The 18,423-nt window shown below is 39.2% G+C and overlaps 1 protein-coding gene across 1 annotated transcript in view; it reads right to left on the bottom strand.

Annotated features, from left to right (window-relative positions):
• The window catches only part of psd2 (pleckstrin and Sec7 domain containing 2), a 42,853-nt gene extending 35,156 nt beyond the window's left edge, over positions 1-7,697 (bottom strand). The window contains exon 1 of the mRNA XM_077577211.1: positions 7,556-7,697. The gene's annotated coding sequence lies outside the window, so the exon portion shown is untranslated. The remainder of the gene's footprint in view (positions 1-7,555) is intronic.
• Between the last annotated feature and the right edge of the window lie 10,726 nt (positions 7,698-18,423).

Genomic DNA, 18,423 nt, shown 5'->3' with positions numbered 1-18,423 from the left:
TCTGTAAAAAGTTGCTTTTGAAAAGAAAGACTGTGAAGTTAATGGTTCTGCTTCACGTTGGATGTGTTCTCAAGTAAGCAGAGTAAAGATACCTTGGAGCAAACAGCAGAGTGGCGCAGCGGAAGCGTGCTGGGCCCATAACCCATAGGTCGATGGATCGAAACCATCATCTGCTATGTAGAGCCTTCTTTTGAAATGCTGTCCAAATTATTTGCGTTTAAATGCTACTCTTGAAAAGACATACTCTGAAGTTACTTATGTTTCTGCTTCACGTTGGATGTGTTCTCAAGTAAGCAGAGTAAGGATAACTTGCATCAAACAGCAGAGTGGCTCAGCGGAAGAGTGCTGGGCCCATAACCCAGAGGTTGGAGGATCGAAACCATCCTCTGCTATGCAGAGCCTTCTGTTGAATTGCTGTCCAAATTCTTTGCGTTAAAAGTTTCTTTTGAAAAGAAAGACTGTGAAGTTAAAGTTTCTGCTTCACGTTGGATGTTTTGTCAAGTAAGCACAGTAAGAATATATTACACCAAGCAGCGGAAGAGTGCTGGGCCCATAACCCAGAGGTTGATGGATTGAAACCATCCTCTGCTATCTAGATCCTTCTTTTGAAATGCTGTCCAAATTCTTTCTGTTTAAATGTTGCTCTTGAAAAGAAAGACTGTGAAGTAATTTTCTGCTTCATGTTGGATGTGTTCTCAAATAAGCACAGTAAGAATACCTTGCACCAAACAGCAGATGGGCATAGCAGAAGAGTGCTGGGCCTATAACCACAGAAGTCGATGGATCAGAACCATCTTTATAGAGCTGCCTTTTGAAATTTTGTCAAAATTATTTGTGTTTAAATGTTACTCTTGAAAAGAAAGACTATGAAGTTACAACATGGCAAGTTTTTCTCACAGAAAGAATATATTACACCAAGCAGCGGAAGTGTACATTATCCATAAACGAGAGGTCGATGGATCAAAACCATCCTCTGCTATGTTGAGCCTTCTTTTGAAATGCTGTCCAAATTCTTTGCGCTTAAATGTAACTCTTGAAGAGAAAGACTGTGAAGTTACAACTTGTCAAGTTTTTCTGTTGTTTTGCTTTACGTTGGATGTGTTCTCAAGTAAGCACAGTAAGACTACCTTGCAGCAGAGTGGTGCAGCGGAAGCGTGCTGGGCCCATAACCCAGAGGTTGATGGATCGAACCAATCCTCTGCTATGTAGAGCATGCTTCAGTGTTACTCTTGAAAAGAAAGATTATTACTTATGGCAGAGAAATTTGTGTCACATTGGAAAAGTGTTCTCAAGTAAGCACAGTAAGAATTTGCTGCAGCAGAAGCGTGCTGGGCCCATAAGCTAGAGGTTCTTGGATTGAAACCACCCTTGGCTTCCTTTTGAAATGTTGTCCACATTCTTTCCGTTTAAATGTTGCTCTTGAAAAGAAAGACTGTCAAGTTACTTGTCAATGGCACAGAACTGCGCGTCACATTGGAAAAGTGTTTTCAAGTAAGCACAGTAAGAATACACTAACACCAGGCAACAGAGTGGCGCAGCGGAAGCGTCCTGAGCCCATAACACAGAGGTTGATGTATCGAAGCCATCCTCTGCAATCCAGAGTTTGATAATAAGTAGTAATTCCCAATTTCTGAAAACTTGTCCAAATGTTTTTGCAAGTGTTACTCCGTATAAGAAAGTTTCTGAAGTTACAACTTGTGAAGTTCTTGTCAGTGGCACAGAAAATCACTTATGCTTATTTTTTTCACATTGGAAAACTGTTCTCAAGAAGGCACAGTAAGAAAGTACTGACAAAGGTAGCAGAGTGGCGCAGCAGAAGTGTGCTGGGCCTATAACCCAAAAGTCAATGGATCGAAACCATCCTTTGCTATTTAGTCCTCACTTATGAAAGGTATCTCCATCCTTTTAATAGGTTGTCCAAGTTCTTTCTGTTGAAGTGTTGCTCTAGACAAGGAAGATTATCCCAAAAAGCTTCCAAAAACACTGGTGAACATTCAGTATAAGTGTATTGTTGAGCGATACACGGGTACATTTGCAATTAGTTTTCAATGGTAGTCCTTTTTCCACATGTTAAGCGTTCGCTTTTTGAAGCATTGTTTACGGCTACTGGCCAGCAACAGACGCCTCACTTTGCAAAGGTCCACACCCGGACGATCAAGCATTTAAGTTACTTTCTTAAAATGGATATTTACGCGTACAATTATGTTGCTAGAATTATTATTTACACGTTCATACATTTTGGTATTTTTTTTGTACAAGTATCTAAGTTGATGTGTCGAATCTGCTGCTCTCCGTCATTCACTAGCATTTACCGAAAGTATGCTAGCATCTGATTGGTTTGTGTTAGTCAGCTGATAGGGGATCAGGAAGTGTTGTCGCTCTAGCTGCAGTGAATGACGAGTAAAGTTTAAATTTAAGAATGAATTGAAATTGGAACTGAGATGAAATTTGCCACTTTATAAAGTGTTTTTTTTTTCTCTGAATATTGCCCCCGCCCTCTAAAAATATATATATTTATACATGGCCCTAATACGCCGTCTTAGTTCAAAAGGACCAATAAATACTCTATTTACAAAAATCTGAATTTTCTCTCATATATATTTACATTTATAGGGTTAAAAAAAATCCTTGCTGCTGCATGCAATGATGTGTACACGCTTAGACTAAAAAGTGATATACTATACTATTGCTATTATTACACTATACTATATTATACTACTGTATATATTATGATTTATTATACTATAAACAACAATGTTGTTATAATGATGGTCATTTCTTTCCTTCAATGATGCATTTACAAAGGCTGATAAGCCAGCCAGTGACACTGCAGTCTAAAAGAAAGTCAGGCCTCAGCAGCAGGGAAGAACGCTATAAATATAACTGCAAATGGATTGTTGCAATGTATGTAATACTGCTGAGATATCATTAGAAATAACTTATATTACTGTTACAACAAAAGGCAAACACCAATTGTAGACTATTAACATATGGCAATCAAAATAAAGATAAAATAATTTCTTACTGTTGATTTAAAAAAAAATAAGACTGCTTCTTCCAGCATAAACTACAATTTTTTTAAATAAAAATCATGACTTCTTAGAGACAGGTTTTGGTTAAGCCCCTGAGCATGAGGACGCCACTGGTCCACTTAATGTTTCATCTGAGTAACGAAGGTCTGATGCAAATTATGCAGAAGCCAAAATGATGCAAATTCACTGCAGGCATGTGTCCCATTTTAGATTTTCTCCTGTTGAAGTGAAATATAAATGAAAAGCTACAATCAAAATAAATCTTTGGTCTTGAATGAAGAAGGCCTTGATAGGAAATGTGTTAAAATGGAGTAAAAACACAAGTCTTTTGTGCTTTGTGTTATTTCCGCAGGCGGGCACTGTGCGTCTCTGCTGCTGTCCTCTAATCCCTCTCACTGTCGTGTGACGATCTCAAAGGGCATTCTGAATGATCCCTGAGCAGATTCTTTCTGAATATGTGAGCTGCAATTGGCTAACACATTTTCTTCACGGGGCCATAGTAATTGGAAGCATAATCTATTTACCAAATGCTGTCAATTTATTCCGACTGCAGACACCAATCCCTTGGTAACACAAAACAATCCGGCATTTTGTTTGATTAATTCAATGAGCTGCAACACACTTAAAAATTTACATTTAAAGACATATTTTGAATTTTATCAAAACAACTAAAAAGCCCACAAGCCCTCATTACTGATTGTAATTGAGTCCAAATAGCCCTAAACTATAATGTGGTATGCAGCGGAGCTTTAATAATTAATTACCAAGCATATGCAAACAAGCACTATTAGCATCCATTTATGCAGCTCCATAAACATGCATTTGCACATATCAACACACTCAAGTGAGCACATACCCAAGCAAAACAGTGACAAAGCTCCATAAATGGAAACAGTGAACGGTTATGAAACCAGACATGGAAAGTGGGAATTCTCTCCATGTCTGTCTCCAGTTTCTCTTTTTTCTCTCCTCTTCATCTGTTCCACATTATGTTTCCCTAATATCACCGTCTAAATCCAATGTCAGACTCATTTTGAGCTAATTGAGCTAAATGGGTCTTAGAAAAAGAGAACAGTGGCACTGCGCTAGTGCTGCATTGTGATTTCCACTACTGAGAAAAGCAGATGTGCTCTCACGCATACCAGAAGGATGGCTGGAGCGTCTATGTCTTTGTGCGTGTGTGTGTGTGTGTGTGTTTATATAACAGCTACAGGATTCTTATTGCAATTCCACTTTTGTCAGCAGAAGCCCCCAAACCTTATCAAAGTCCTTTAATTGCACTCGGACCATCCGCCAATCATGTGAACACACACACATAACCAATCAGACAATTAAAGAACCAAACCACCAGTGAGCTTGACAACTGATAAAATATTGTCAATTGTGCCTTTTCTTATTGCACTCGCTTATCTTTCAGACCCACTTAGGCACACACACACACTGTCTAATACACGCACACATCTGCATTTTGTGCACACACTATAGTGTGATTTATTGATCCCTCGGACACACAGTCGTGGTCCACTGGGAGGCTCTCAGATAACCATGATTGGGATCTGTCAGAAATCCCAAAGAGGCTGCTAATGCAATCAGACTGAAATTAAACAGACTGACTTGCTGGCAATCACATTTAACACAATCCACTTAAAGATGACAATCAAGCCATATGAATATACTGTACACCTTTTGATTTCATCTTGTTCCAATAGAAATATTTATAAACATTTTCTGTAAAGAGAAATAAATAATACAGTGCCTGAGATGTAGCTAAAGATGGTAGCAGTAGAAGGAATTCTGCAATGTACAAAAATATTTAGTCTGGCAATTTACAGAAAAATGCATCCCAACTAATCGGGGAAAGCTTTATCATGCAGCAAAGATAATCACCCCAAAGACACACACAACACAACAAAGGACTTCACAACAGGTGGGAAAAGTGCAAGGCCTTAGAATGGCCAAGTCAATCAGCAGACCCAATGGAGCATGCAAAAAACCCCGAAAGAGGCTGCAGTAAAAAGGCCTGGAAAAGTATTTCAAATGAAGAATGAATCAGTTTCAATACTTTTGGAGGTGACTTAAATAACCAACCTTGACCAACATCCCCGAACATGTGTTTGACCTTGGAGTTTCTACTGTATTATCCACCTTTACTCAGATTTCTAGTTTATACACTTTGACCTCTAAACTGACCTTCAAGTCCAATGCATACCACTTTTTGCCACGGTAATTGTGTCACTCGTCATCCCTGGCAAGCGGAATTAAGCTTCATGATGACCAGTTGTTAATAGTTAAACACTGCAAAGTGCAAACAATGCAGTGGAAGAATACCTTTGATTTTCTGAGAGTCATTTAAAGGTGCGTAAGAAAGCAAGACATGCTTCAGCTATTCTTGGCAATTCCATGCCAAGGATAGCAAAATCATGTCATTCAGGTTGATGTATAGCATAATGTACTATCATTGCATTTATTTCTGCCTCAGAGTTCAAATAGTGAACTTTTAAACAAAGCCACCATGACAATTTCAACACAGTCATGTTTCAGTTACTATTTTAAACAGAGCTAATACAATATGCATGAATCTGAGCACTGATTAAATGAACGATGACAATACGATGTGAAGTCTAAGGTCCCCCTCCTCCTCTCTTCCTCTATCAGAGACATGCGCAAAAAAAAAATCACTCTTACAGTGTAAATGACCCACTGACCCTGTTCACCTAATGCTGCCTGCATGCAGCATTAACACTGCAGCAACAGCCCAAAGCTTTTCTGTCACCTTTTAAAAATGTATTTGTGTGTCATGCATACAGATGGGGAAAGAAATCATTTCCTGGTTGTCAGCCCGAGACAGGAAGGCAGGAAAACACAAAGTTGGAAGCAATCCAAGGAGTGTTTTTGCCTGTCTACTATGTCCAGCCAGAATTGAGCCTCCAGTGGAGCGGAACAGTTCCCCCCAAATCACCCCGATATGTCACTTCGAGCACATCAAGGTCAACCATTTGCTGCCGTTTACCGATACTGTACTTTTACATATAAACACTTAGAGCTGTGAGAACAGCTTCCGCTTTACTGAAATATTTTATACAAGAATTTGGAGTGTGTCTGTGGATGATTTTGTCTCTGGTCTCGATCATCAACAAAGTTTTTAGATAGATAGATAGATAGATAGATAGATAGATAGATAGATAGATAGATAGATAGATAGATAGATAGATAGATAGATAGATAGATAGATAGATAGATAGATAGATAGATAGATAGATGGATGGATGGCACAGTCGCAGCCTTCCCCACCAGAATCCCACATACAGTAGAAGGAAGAATATATTTAATCAAAAAAGTGCCATTGAGATTAACAGGGAACTAAGGGGTCCAGCCCAGCCCCTGACTGACTGATTAATTAATGAAGATGTGTCTCAGTTCTTGTCCATATAGCATACATAATGCATGGCTGTATCTTATTATTGGCTTATTCTCGGGACCATTCCACTTAAAACAGAATTGTGTCTTTGGTTTGTAACATTGCATGACTTTCAATGTTAATATTATGTTAAATCTAATAAACATACATACTCCACTGGCAATACTTCAAATGATTTATCTTTAAAGGGTACTACCCATGTTACATCCTCTGCAGTGATAGCGTTGAATCTTCACTTGTGCCAATAAAGTGTGAGACAGTGCGGCCTGACGCAGCTGCTGGAGCGTCTCCGTGTCTAACACCTTGACGTTGAGATTAATACTCTGGAGAAGCACTGTACTGTTGTCTCAAGGCTGTGACTTGCAAGGGATCCTGACTAGACGTGTAAATGTGTATAATTAAGATAATTGTATCTTTTCTCATTCTGATGATAATTAAGTTGCCATTGAGTGGCCTCTTCCAAAGAAGTCCCGTTTCAGTAAAAGCTTAATTTCCTCAAGAAACAATGAACAGTTATATAATCTTTACGTATCCAATTGTATCAACCCACTGACTGTTAACATGTGCTTGTCCCATGCTTGTTTTTCCCAGAGTCCCCCAGTACACTTTAAATGACATAAACAAACTAGATAGACAGGACTCATTGTCTCCTTGCCCAGTGTGAGTGTGTGTCAGAGAGAGAGAGAGAGAGAGAGAGAGAGAGAGAGATGTCCTCCCAGCCTCCTCGAGCCAGTAACCATGACAACAAGATGGCTGGGAGACTTGGTTCAAGCTCAATTGAGGCCGGTGTCTTTCTTTTCCTCCAAAACAGACCTTGCTAACGTTTCAAAAAAGCAACGTGTTTTCGGGTTAACCGACCAAGAAGTCAAAGGAGTAAAAAATACGAACACACCTGTCATAAAAATCCCACGACCTGTCAGACACTGCAGGTCTAAAGCTAATATTTTGATCCCAGCTTAGCAAGAAAAACAGCACGTCAAAGCAGCCCGTATATCATGACAACACAAACGGACCAAAAACTAAATTATGTTCCATTGAGATGCTATGCTATCATTATAACATGATAACCGCAGTCGTCGTCCAAGATGAATATTTCTTCACTCACCGGTAAAACACGAGTGTGGCGGTGCTCCTCTTCCGCCGTCTGCCTCCGTACATCCACACCGGGGAATAGCGCGAGCAGGCGGCTTCGTTTCTCCCTCCCAAATCTCTCTCTCTCCCTCTCCCTCTCTCTCTCTCTCTCTCTCTCTCCCTCTCTCTCTCTCTCTCTCTCTCTCTCTCTCTCTCTCTCCCTCTCTCTCTCTCTCTCTCTCTCTCTCTCTCTCTCCTCTCTCTCTCTCTCTCTCTCTCTCTCTCTCTCGGACCGCCCGTCTCTACCGCCACACGATGCCGCACAGAGTGTCTGGTGGGCGGCTGAGATTCTCCCGAGCACCGTCACTTTCCCCGGGCTGGAGCACGCGTGTCGCGGCCAGTCAGTGCAGCCTGCAAGGCAGATGAGCACCAGAGTTGTAACTGAAGCTGGAACGCATTTAAAGACTCGAAATGTATTTGGAAGAGGATGCAAGACTGAAAGAATGTCCTACTCTTCAACTCACGCTGGCCTATTTATTTCACAGAGTATTGACATCACTCCAGTCGTGATTGGAAGGGGGGAAAGTTGGAATAGTGAAAAAAAACACAGCATGCAGATGATTTACAGCGAGCTATATAGTTCTGTCCAAGGTCTAAAGTACCACAGATGTCATATCAGGCGTAAGCATTCATCATGCAAGTTGGGTTTAGATAGGACATTGACGTCTGCTAGGGAAAACAAGATGGAATAGCTGATTTTATTCATTCTCGGCTAACTGCAGGATAAATAAATCAAGCAATTTAAAGCAGATTTGGGGCCATACACACACATGTCAAGAATTTAATCTCTGGCAAAAGATACAACTGCTCATTATAAGAAGTGTTTTCAAACTTTAATTGAGTCAAGACACATTTGAATCTTTTTTTTTTTATTGTTACGAAAAATCCAAACAAAAGTTAATTAGTTGCCTTTTAGGATGAGAAAAATAAAATCATCTATCCGTTTTAATCCATTTCAGGAGGCAGCCATTTTGTCACTTGCTGTCAACAAAAAACAACAACACAGTTGTTCAGGGCTCAGGTAAGGACCAGTCACAGCGCAGCTTGCCAATATCACATGACCAAACTCATAAAATAGGTGATCCACAAACGTAATATTACTTAGAATACCGTGTTTAGACTAGTGGGGATGCATAGAACATATAGGCCTATTGCCAAGATTTTTTGTGTGGGTGTGCAATTAGACACTTTCTCATTGCACACTGGCTTGGAATCAGTGTTTCATCAAAGTATGCCTTCAATATGTCTTTAGTTAGTCAATTTAAACAGAACTACCTCAGGAAAATGAAACTAATTATTCTGCAGAGACTACAGTAGTAGTCTTCTGCGGTTGTGTATAAAGTTGGATTAGCAACGGAATGTGCTTGAAATGTATCTTTTTTACATATCATGTTTTTTTTTCAGACTGCCTATAGCTCTGTCAATTCAATGAAAGCCCACCCCAATGAAAAATACACAATAAACCCCTGAAATGCAGACAATCAATTAAGCAGCCTGGAGAACAAAGACAAATAGCACTTGGTGTCATCTGACACCTCCCGAGAAATTCTGATTTATGAGAAGATGAGTTGCTGTCTTGTGCACATCATGTTTTTGTGAGAGCGTTTCCCACAAAATGAGGAATTGATTCCCCCCCACCCCCCTCACATATGAGAGAAAAGAGTGAGATTGTGCTGTCAACAGGCAATTGGTGTCTGCCCTGAACTGTGATGACGTGGCCGCATTGTGTCTGTCAAACAGAAGGATGTTATTTAACTGTGCATTCTCTAGCCGTCTGCACTGGTCTCAATAAGTCTTAAAACACTGATAGCATTTATTTACTCTAAAGTTGTTACTATTAAATTAAGTAATGGAATACAGAGGAAATATTAACTGTACACAAATGTTTTAAAGGAAACATATTGTCACTGTTTTTTTTCACATCTTAAAACAATTCACACATTTGCATGCTTTTGTCAACATTTCCATCAAGATCAAGAATAATAGCATAATTTACACAACCTACTTATTGTCTTGTTGAATTCAGTTTGTTTTTGGGGGGGTGGCGATGTCTCATGCAAGTGATCAGGTCCTCATCCTGCTCCATTTAGTGCCCAACTAATGGTGAGTCTGGACTTGTAGGAAATGTAGGAAAATAATCATGAAAAAGCACTACATCGGCCCCAAAAGAGGCCAGCCCACCGGGCATCTACCCTGTATACCAGATGGCCAGTCCAGCCATACTGATACAGAAAGACCATATTAAAAAATTTATATAGTTTCCACATTCTTTAAAAAGCTTACCTTTAAGCTTGATTCATGAAATGAGGCTAATGAGGAAATGAGAAGAAGCTCACTTCTCCAAATAAGAGCATTGCTTATGTAGTTTGTATTTTGCACTCTCAGTTAAAGTACCACTGATTGTCACACCCATCTAAGTGGGGTGAAATTCATGCTCCGCATTTGAGGGAGCGGTGAGCAGAAGCAGGGTCTTGCACTTGGGAATCATTTGGTGAGCTAATCCTCCAATTCCAGCCCGGAATGCTGAGTGGCAAGCAGGGAGGCAAATGGGTCCCATTTTTATAGTCTTTAGTCTCATCGGGGCCGCGGATTGAACCCACGACCTCCCAGTTACAGGGCGGACACTTTACCACTAGGCCACTAAGCTGGTCAGTTTCCTGTAAAACAATAAATAAATAAACTATATACCAAAAGTTTCTGCCAATATTTTGAAAGTCAGCTAGCTTAATGCTAACAAATAATGCAAAGTAAACCCTTTTACCTTAAGCTATGAACTATGACATACATGCCAACCTCATTCTGGTATAACGAAAGTCGGGCTTGCCATCGTATCACATCACTTCAGCTGGCATTGATGGACACACTAGATTATGACCGCTTAGATTGTTTGTTGGCGTACTTTATATGAACCGAAGTGAGGTGTCGTGGAATTTACTGGTGTCTTGAGGGACATTAGGCATGCTGATTGTTTGACCTTGTGTGACATTTAAGGTCAATATTTGGGGGAAATGTGGGTTGAATTCAATTTGGAAGAAGAAAAAAATATATATATTATTTATATATAATATTTATATAATTATTTAGATATTTGTTTATTTACAAAATGTCAACATTTTGTAATGTTTTCTTCCTTCCTAAGATATTGAATTCAGCCCTTAGTCTCAGGCATTATTGCAAAGCCCGTATAGATTGAGAGGCTCAGTCGATCGAGGGATCTCTTGTGATCAATAGCACATGAGAAGGAGATGGGGGGGGGGTGTCTGGGGGGCAGAAGTATTAGGAAGAAAGGGGTTTACAAAGTCATGAGGGGGTTGCGGGCAGAACAAAAGAGGCATGTGTGTGTGTGTGTGTGTGTGTGTTTGAAGACAAGGGGAGGAGAAGGTTAGAACAGGCAAGGCTCACTGTGAGGCAGGTAGGGGGTGGGCGGAGAGGATGTTCTTGTGCAGAAGATGGGGAGATATGATAGGAGGAGGGAGGGTGGAGATGACAAAGAGAAGATGCACAGCTGACCAGAGAATGAAAAAATAGTTTGGGGGGGAACCAACTGCAGATGCGATGTTAATCCTAATTACTAATTCATTAACCTGCTGGTCTCCCCACCCCCTCCTGTAGACATATACACAGACGCCCTCATCTGTGTCCCTGGAGAGGCGGAGGGATGGATGGAGAAATAAAGAGGTGCGTCTGCTGCTAAGTGACATCTGCTGGACCATGACGGCGGAAACATTTTGGGAAGACGCATGGAAATCCCTGATGTGACAACGGGCTGGATGGAGGCAGGGCGGATGAAAACAGATAACAGCTTGCTTGGTTGGTTGGGGTTAGGTGCTCCCTTGTGTTGGTGCATACACAAGTGAGTTGTGTCACAGAAAAGACGCGAGGGGAAGGTTTGCAAGGGTGTGAAATGACAAATCAATAGGCTAATGTTGATGAGCTCAAGGAATAACATTATGAAAATGCACTCATTGGCCACAACATTAGGTACACTTGTGCAAGCCAATGAATTATATAGCACAAAAAATTGTAGCAAATATTATGCCAAAAGTGTTTTGAATTTCTTGGTTATTAGTGCTGCTCAAGTAATACATTACAAAATGTCATAACTGCCACATTAAAGAAAAATATCTGTGACAGTGTCAATTGAAACTTACCATCAATACATTTTTTGTTACACTTTTTTTCCCCAAACATGTATATATATAAACAAGCGGGTTATAAACAAAATATACAAAACATATTAAACAACAAACACAATATTCAAGCAACAAAAGCAACATTATAAAGTTTCCCAGTGGTTCACCCAGTCATGAGCTAAACATTTACATAGACATGTTCGAAAAGGAGGAAGAAGCATAAACTTATCAGGTCCTGCCCCTTAACAACCGTTACACAATATATAGTAGGTATGCATAATAAAAAAAAAAAACTGCTAGTATACAACTAATATGTCTTGATTATTATAAAAAATATTAATAGTGAACACTTTGAACAGTGTGCCTCATGCATATATTGTTATACTTTTACATATACATAAATATATTTTTCCTTATCAATAGCAACAATCTTAATAACAATACAATAATAATAATAATAACATCAACCAATGTTACTTCTCATTGAAAAGCACTCCTTCTTCTGTATACTTATCAAAAATGTTGATTTTATATTTCTTTTTGAACTAGTCTATGTTTGTACAATGTTGTAAATCAGTACTCAGCCTGTTCCAAATTTTCACTCCACGTACAGATGTACAAAAACTCTTCATTGTTGTTCTTGAATACTTTGTCTTTAAGTTATGAATTCCCCTCAAACCATAACCTCCGTGTCACTCTGAAAACATATTTTCAATATTGCCCAGCAGTAAATTATGTCTAGCTTTATACACCAATTGTACAGAATTGAATTCCACAAGATCAAAGAATTATTACAATTTTAGATTGCAGAAACAGTGTATTGGTGTGGTGGAGATATCCTACATTATGCACTGCTCTTATAGCTCTTATTTTGCAACAGAAACAGAGGTTGTAATGATGTCTTGTAAGCGTTTCCCCAAACTTCTGAACAATAATTTAAATATGGTAATACTAGAGAGCAGTACAAAATGTGTAATGATTTCTGGTTGAGTAATGATATTAAAGTGGAGGTGCAGCTGTACCTAATGAAGTGTCCACTATGATAAAGGGTATTCACATTTCTCTTAACACATTTTTTTTTCATGTTACAGCCTTTTCCCCCTCAAAGTTCTACACACGAAACCCAATAATGCTTATGTGAAGTGTCCCCCCCCCCTTTTTTTTCCTGCAAATTTATTAAAACCAAAAAAACAATACATCACACGTGCATATGTGGCAAAAGGGTCCTCATGTGCCAACACAAAATTGAAAATATTCCAATTCTGCACTTAATTCCCTTTAAAATGATATATAATACATGGACGTACCTCAAAAATTGAGAAAGTTACATCAGTTTTAATGTTGGAAGGTAGAAATCCCTAGTTTTGAGAAAAAGGGGTTTAAAGTTTTGGTACTTGAATCTTTCCAGAGTGAGTGGCAACCTGTCAGCCTGCTCTGCGGGGAGACCTGCAGCTGCTCGCCCGAGTTCGCCCCTTGTTATTGGACATGGTTTAGTGTGTGAACGTAGTCATTTCAAGTAAAAGTAGAAACCGATTCATTAAGAAAGAGATCCAGAAATTGAAGATTATCTCTGTCTGTTTGGATTACAATTCGCCGGTATCCGGACCAATGACAACAAGAGGACTGTTCTGTTCACTTTCGCGCTGAATGGTGTATTTTGACTTTTTCTGGTTGCTGTGTCCATCCATCCATCCATTAGCAGATCCGCTTATCCTCACAACATTTATATAAATCATTTGTGAAGTACGTTTGAGGCTAGGAAATTTGTGTTGTTTTTAAACAGTTGCGCAAGACGTGGCGCTAGCTAGCAGCTAGCAGCTAGGCTAAAAACTCTCCCCCGAGTTACGATGCATAGTGTCTATTAATAATAATTATTATTAATACTTATTTTTATAGACTTCTATTACAATTTTAACTTTTGTGCTCCTGGGAAATGGAACTAGAGAACCCAAGGAGGCTATTTGTGGGGAAATCTGTCTAATATTGTCAAATATCTCTAGATTGATCCTCGCAACATGTGGACCATTTTGCCGGAGCGGGTCACATATGGATTTACAGCCCTTGCTGCATGAAGCTCAGAATTGAGCTCGGGGGCATCATTTTCCACACAACCTTGAGATATTTCTACATCTTAATTGGAGTCCATCTGTGGTAAATGTGCAGACGTACGCTCAAATCAATCAAATCTGACCATCTAAACCAGGGGTGGGCAAACTTTTTGACTTGCGGGCCACAATGGGTTTGAAATTTTGACAGATGGGCCGGACCAGGAACATTTGGACCTCATAGCACAGTAAAAACACACAGATAAATGTACAACCCAATTTACTTATAGTGTGCACTTAGGACTACGTTTTTCAAATGTGCAAAATCCACATATTTAAAACAGCTTTTCCAATAGCTTCATTTTTATTGTTTTAGCTCAACTTTTGCTGTGTTTTTATGCTTTGTAAAGTGACCTTGGGTGTTCTGAAAGGTGCTGTTTTTAAATGAAATGTATTATTATTATTATTAGGATTATTATAAAATAGCCCTAAAACAGGTAGTACGTTTGCCTCAATGAATATGCAAGATGAAGAACATTTACACACTATTTGGCAAAGTGGGAGGAGAAATGTAAATAGATTATAATAGCACATACACTGTGATCTGTCAAACCTGGTGACTGCATCTATTATTAATAGATTTCAATTCAAGGCGTGAAGTTAAAGATTTTTTTTCCATTGGCCCACCCATTTTTAACCCGGGCCCACAGTACGTGTGACACATGCGGCTGCATGATAGCCGCTGCTGCCTGTCACGCGCTGAGGACAAAGCGCGTACATCCAATCCGTCTCTGACCACTTTTCCATCTCCGTGGGGGACACATAGCACACGGTGTTTGTGCAGCAGCTCAAAAAGAAGCCAAAAGCCAACGAGGAAACGCTCATAGAAGTGCTCGACGCACGCCCCGGGGATGTATTCACCAATATCAACAGTCTCCTGCATTCGCGCTCCTCACCTCACCCATGACAACATGTAGAAAGACTATCTTCAGCTGTCAAAAGGATCAAAACACGCAACAGTGCCACAATGTTGACTGATAGACTGAACTCTTTGTCCCTGCTTTCTTTCAAAAAAGAATTGACCGATTCTCTGGACTATCAGGACATTATTGCTGTGTTCAACACAAACCGTGCCGTCTCCTGCTGTAAATGTCCAAATCCAGGAACAATTATATTTTTTGAATCAGTTATCTTGAGTTAAGCTTACTGCCATTTTCCCGTTTATTTTAATAAATTGCAAACGTTGTTATGAATGTACCCTGCGTGTCTTTCTGTCCCCTTTCTGTGTGTAAACGAGCTTATCAGTGAGACCCCGACCCAGTGATCATATTTTCCGGGTGTGTAGAAGTTACATAGTCTAGTATAGTAGTCTTTGGTATGACCCGGCCGGGAATTGAACATAGGACCTCCCAGTCTCAGGGCGGACATTCTAACCACTCAGCCACTGAGCTGGAAAAAAAAATAAAAAAAATAAAAAATAAAAAAATAATAAATAATTAAATAAATAAAATAAAAAATAAAATTAAAAAAAATGATTTTTTTTTTTCTACCCTTATTGGATAAGTTCGGCGGGCCGGATTGAAACGCATAACGGGCCGTATTTGGCCCGCGGGCCGGGGTTTGCCCATGTCTGATCTAAACTAAGCGACTGGAGAGGATGGGTTTTAGTCATGATGACTGAGAATCCTCTTTGGAAAGAGAATATTCCAGAACAACAAACATCAACAAGCAATCAATCAATGAGGCCAGTATGGTAGAGTGACCAGACGGAAGCCACTCAAGTGAAAGGCATCGGCAGCTTGCTTGGTGTCCTATTCGTGTTTGTCGTTTCGTTAAATTGAACCACGTTAGTTGATCCAATTTCTGACCCAGTTTTAAGGGTGTCGGTATTGATTGGTTCAATTTATTTATTTGTACACTGCTTGTGTCTCATTCAAATACACCAAAATCGCGTTGCATCAATACTTAGACGTGGTTTTAGCGAGTCTAAAATCTAGTCTACTTTTTGTCACCAAATTTCCAGATGCGGCTATAGAATACGCTGGAATGCCCATTGTGGCATAGCATAAAGATGCGCTGTTTTTTTACGCAGATGTCAAAGTATTGTGAGTTTAAAAAAAATATGCATTTGAAAAGATTTCGATGATTTGTACATGTTGTCATGTATTATAATGTATTAAAATTGCAGTATAGGACACACTGACAAATATAACCACTCTTCTGCAACGTTATATATCCTTAAATATAAATAATCAACACACACATACACCAAAAAATGTGCACATACACAAAATGGGAGGGTGCCGACTGAGTTGGAAGAATCCTGCAAATGAGCATCAATCCAAAAACAGCTTAAAGCTCATAAACTGTCTGCTGCGACAAGGCAAACAACAGGGAGCTGTTTGAGGCAGACTGGCCAGTGACATGGCGCATAGCTACGGTATACACATGCATCTGGAAGCAAATCTTTCAATAAAAGTGTGTTTTGTGTGTTTCAACTAGGGGTGTTAGGCGATTATATTTTTTAATCGTAATTAATCACATTACTTCAATAGTTATTTCACAATTAATCGCAAATGTTATATCTGTTCTAAATGTACAATAAAATGTACAATATTTTTTTGCTGGGTTTTTATACTATTGTTAACATAAAAGAGGGGGGGGAATTACTAATAGAAATATGGCTTTATCTTTGTCATTGATGCAGTAATTTCATAATAATTCATAAAATTGAGTTAAAATTAAAAAGTATGATATTTATTTGTGTTGAGGTAATTTTTCTGCCACTAGATGGCATAATAGCATTCTGAGACTTTGGTGATAGCTCAGTGCAATTTTTCTTTTCATATTAAAAATGATAAAATCTTTCAAATTAATTTGTAAAATTCTGCACATTTTTTAAATCGTAAAATACAACTTGACCCCAGTGTCCACAAATATGTGGATTATTGTTAAATTTATTACTGCAAAGTTTTGACGTGGATGTGTCGTTGTGCGGACTGGAATTCCCCCAGTACATGCTTTCCAATTAAGGGGTAGTCATTATTCATGCATTAAACAAATAAGTGCCATTAAAGGAAATTTAAATTAACTCAAAATGAATGCACTAATTTTAATACCCCTAGTTTCCACATTTCAATGACATCAAAATTATATGTTTTACTGTTAACATTTTGGGCCACGTGTAGCGTTATCAGCATTACAATGCCCTCATTGTAGGTCATTTCAAAATAAAGACAACTCAGCTTCTTTCACTTTTTGACATTATTATTCAGACGCCGGTCATAATTGCTTCATCAGTCTTCATTGTCATGGAGGAGGAAGGGGACATTGCCTGACTGCCCGTGCGCGTCAGTAAGAGTGTGCGCGTGTGTCATTATGTCCGCAGGCATGAAAAAGTATGACACACTGGCCCAGATAAGTGCGTCTTGGAAAGTTTTCCTTCACTTTCACCTGTGAGCACTTGTTCACCGCATGGAGTTGAACCCGAACCTGACAAATGTCCATGTTTGTTTCCGGGGTACATATGTGTGTGCGCGGGTGTTTGCGTGTTTGGGAGACGGCCAGACAGACAAACATGGGACAGTCTGCCAATATCATGACGGAGTGTGCCATGTGTGTTTGAGACTCATTCTGTGTATAGTGCGCAGCGTGCCAAGTATGAGTTTGCCGGGCAGACGGGTCAACAGACTGATACGTTGCCATAGTAACAGCAACACACTCAGCCCTCCGACCTGCCAAGCTGTAAATATGGAATTATTTTTTTAATTTTCAAAGGGGCATAATAGTCATAGCTGACACACTAATGGAGTCGGGCTCCTTCAGCATTTTCCTTCCACGAGCTGACTTGAGCCGTTCGAAATGTGATTTTATGCCTTTTTGATGTGAATTGCATCCGATTTCCACAACGACAAAAAGCCAGACTCCTGACAGTGCATCATTTAATAGAGCTTAAGAGTGCGCTGCAGGAAATAGAATGCATACCTCCCTGCTGGGTTTCTTTCCAAAGAATAAGCCAACACACACTCACTACTGTTTTGACTGCACTCGACGCTTTCGAGGGGAACCTCAGCTGGTGTTCAGATGTAGCACTTTCTACAATTGTTTTTCCACTGTTGATCCAGCTGTATGAAAGGCAACCATTTTTAGCCTTCAGCTTGGATAAGCCCCGTCGCCTGGCGCTAAAAATCCTGACAAAAGCAGGAATTGATTGCAACTTTACAAACAATTCTCTCCTGTGAAAATACGTAAATAATTGACCACAAACTCGAGTCATGCATCCTGCTTTAGTTGAGCTAATTTTTTAAACATAACAGGACATGAATTTGGGTTATTAATTGCTTAATAATGGTCTGTTTGTTCTATAACAACTCTAACCTCACTGTAAACTCGAACGTTCAAAATAATCAAATAGATGAAGTACACAATACTCAAAGTTTTATGAAAACTACTCCTAACTTAACTTTTTTAAGTTGGTGTAACTTTGTATGCTTTTATGAGTCATTTGTACTAAAAAGTTTTGATTAAATTGAACTATACTAGTTTTGGGGTAACTTAAAAACATAAATTAGCTAATGTTTCATATTTTATTTTACTTATTAATTTTATTTTAGCCCTATAGTTGACATTGTAAATGATAATTTGTTCTCCATTTCCTATTTGGT

This window comes from Vanacampus margaritifer, chromosome 10 (assembly GCF_051991255.1).
Source record: "Vanacampus margaritifer isolate UIUO_Vmar chromosome 10, RoL_Vmar_1.0, whole genome shotgun sequence".
NCBI classification, from domain to species: Eukaryota; Metazoa; Chordata; class Actinopteri; order Syngnathiformes; family Syngnathidae; genus Vanacampus; species Vanacampus margaritifer.
The sequence above is the reverse complement of the archived record's forward strand: the minus strand, read 5'-3'. Positions and strand labels throughout refer to the sequence as shown.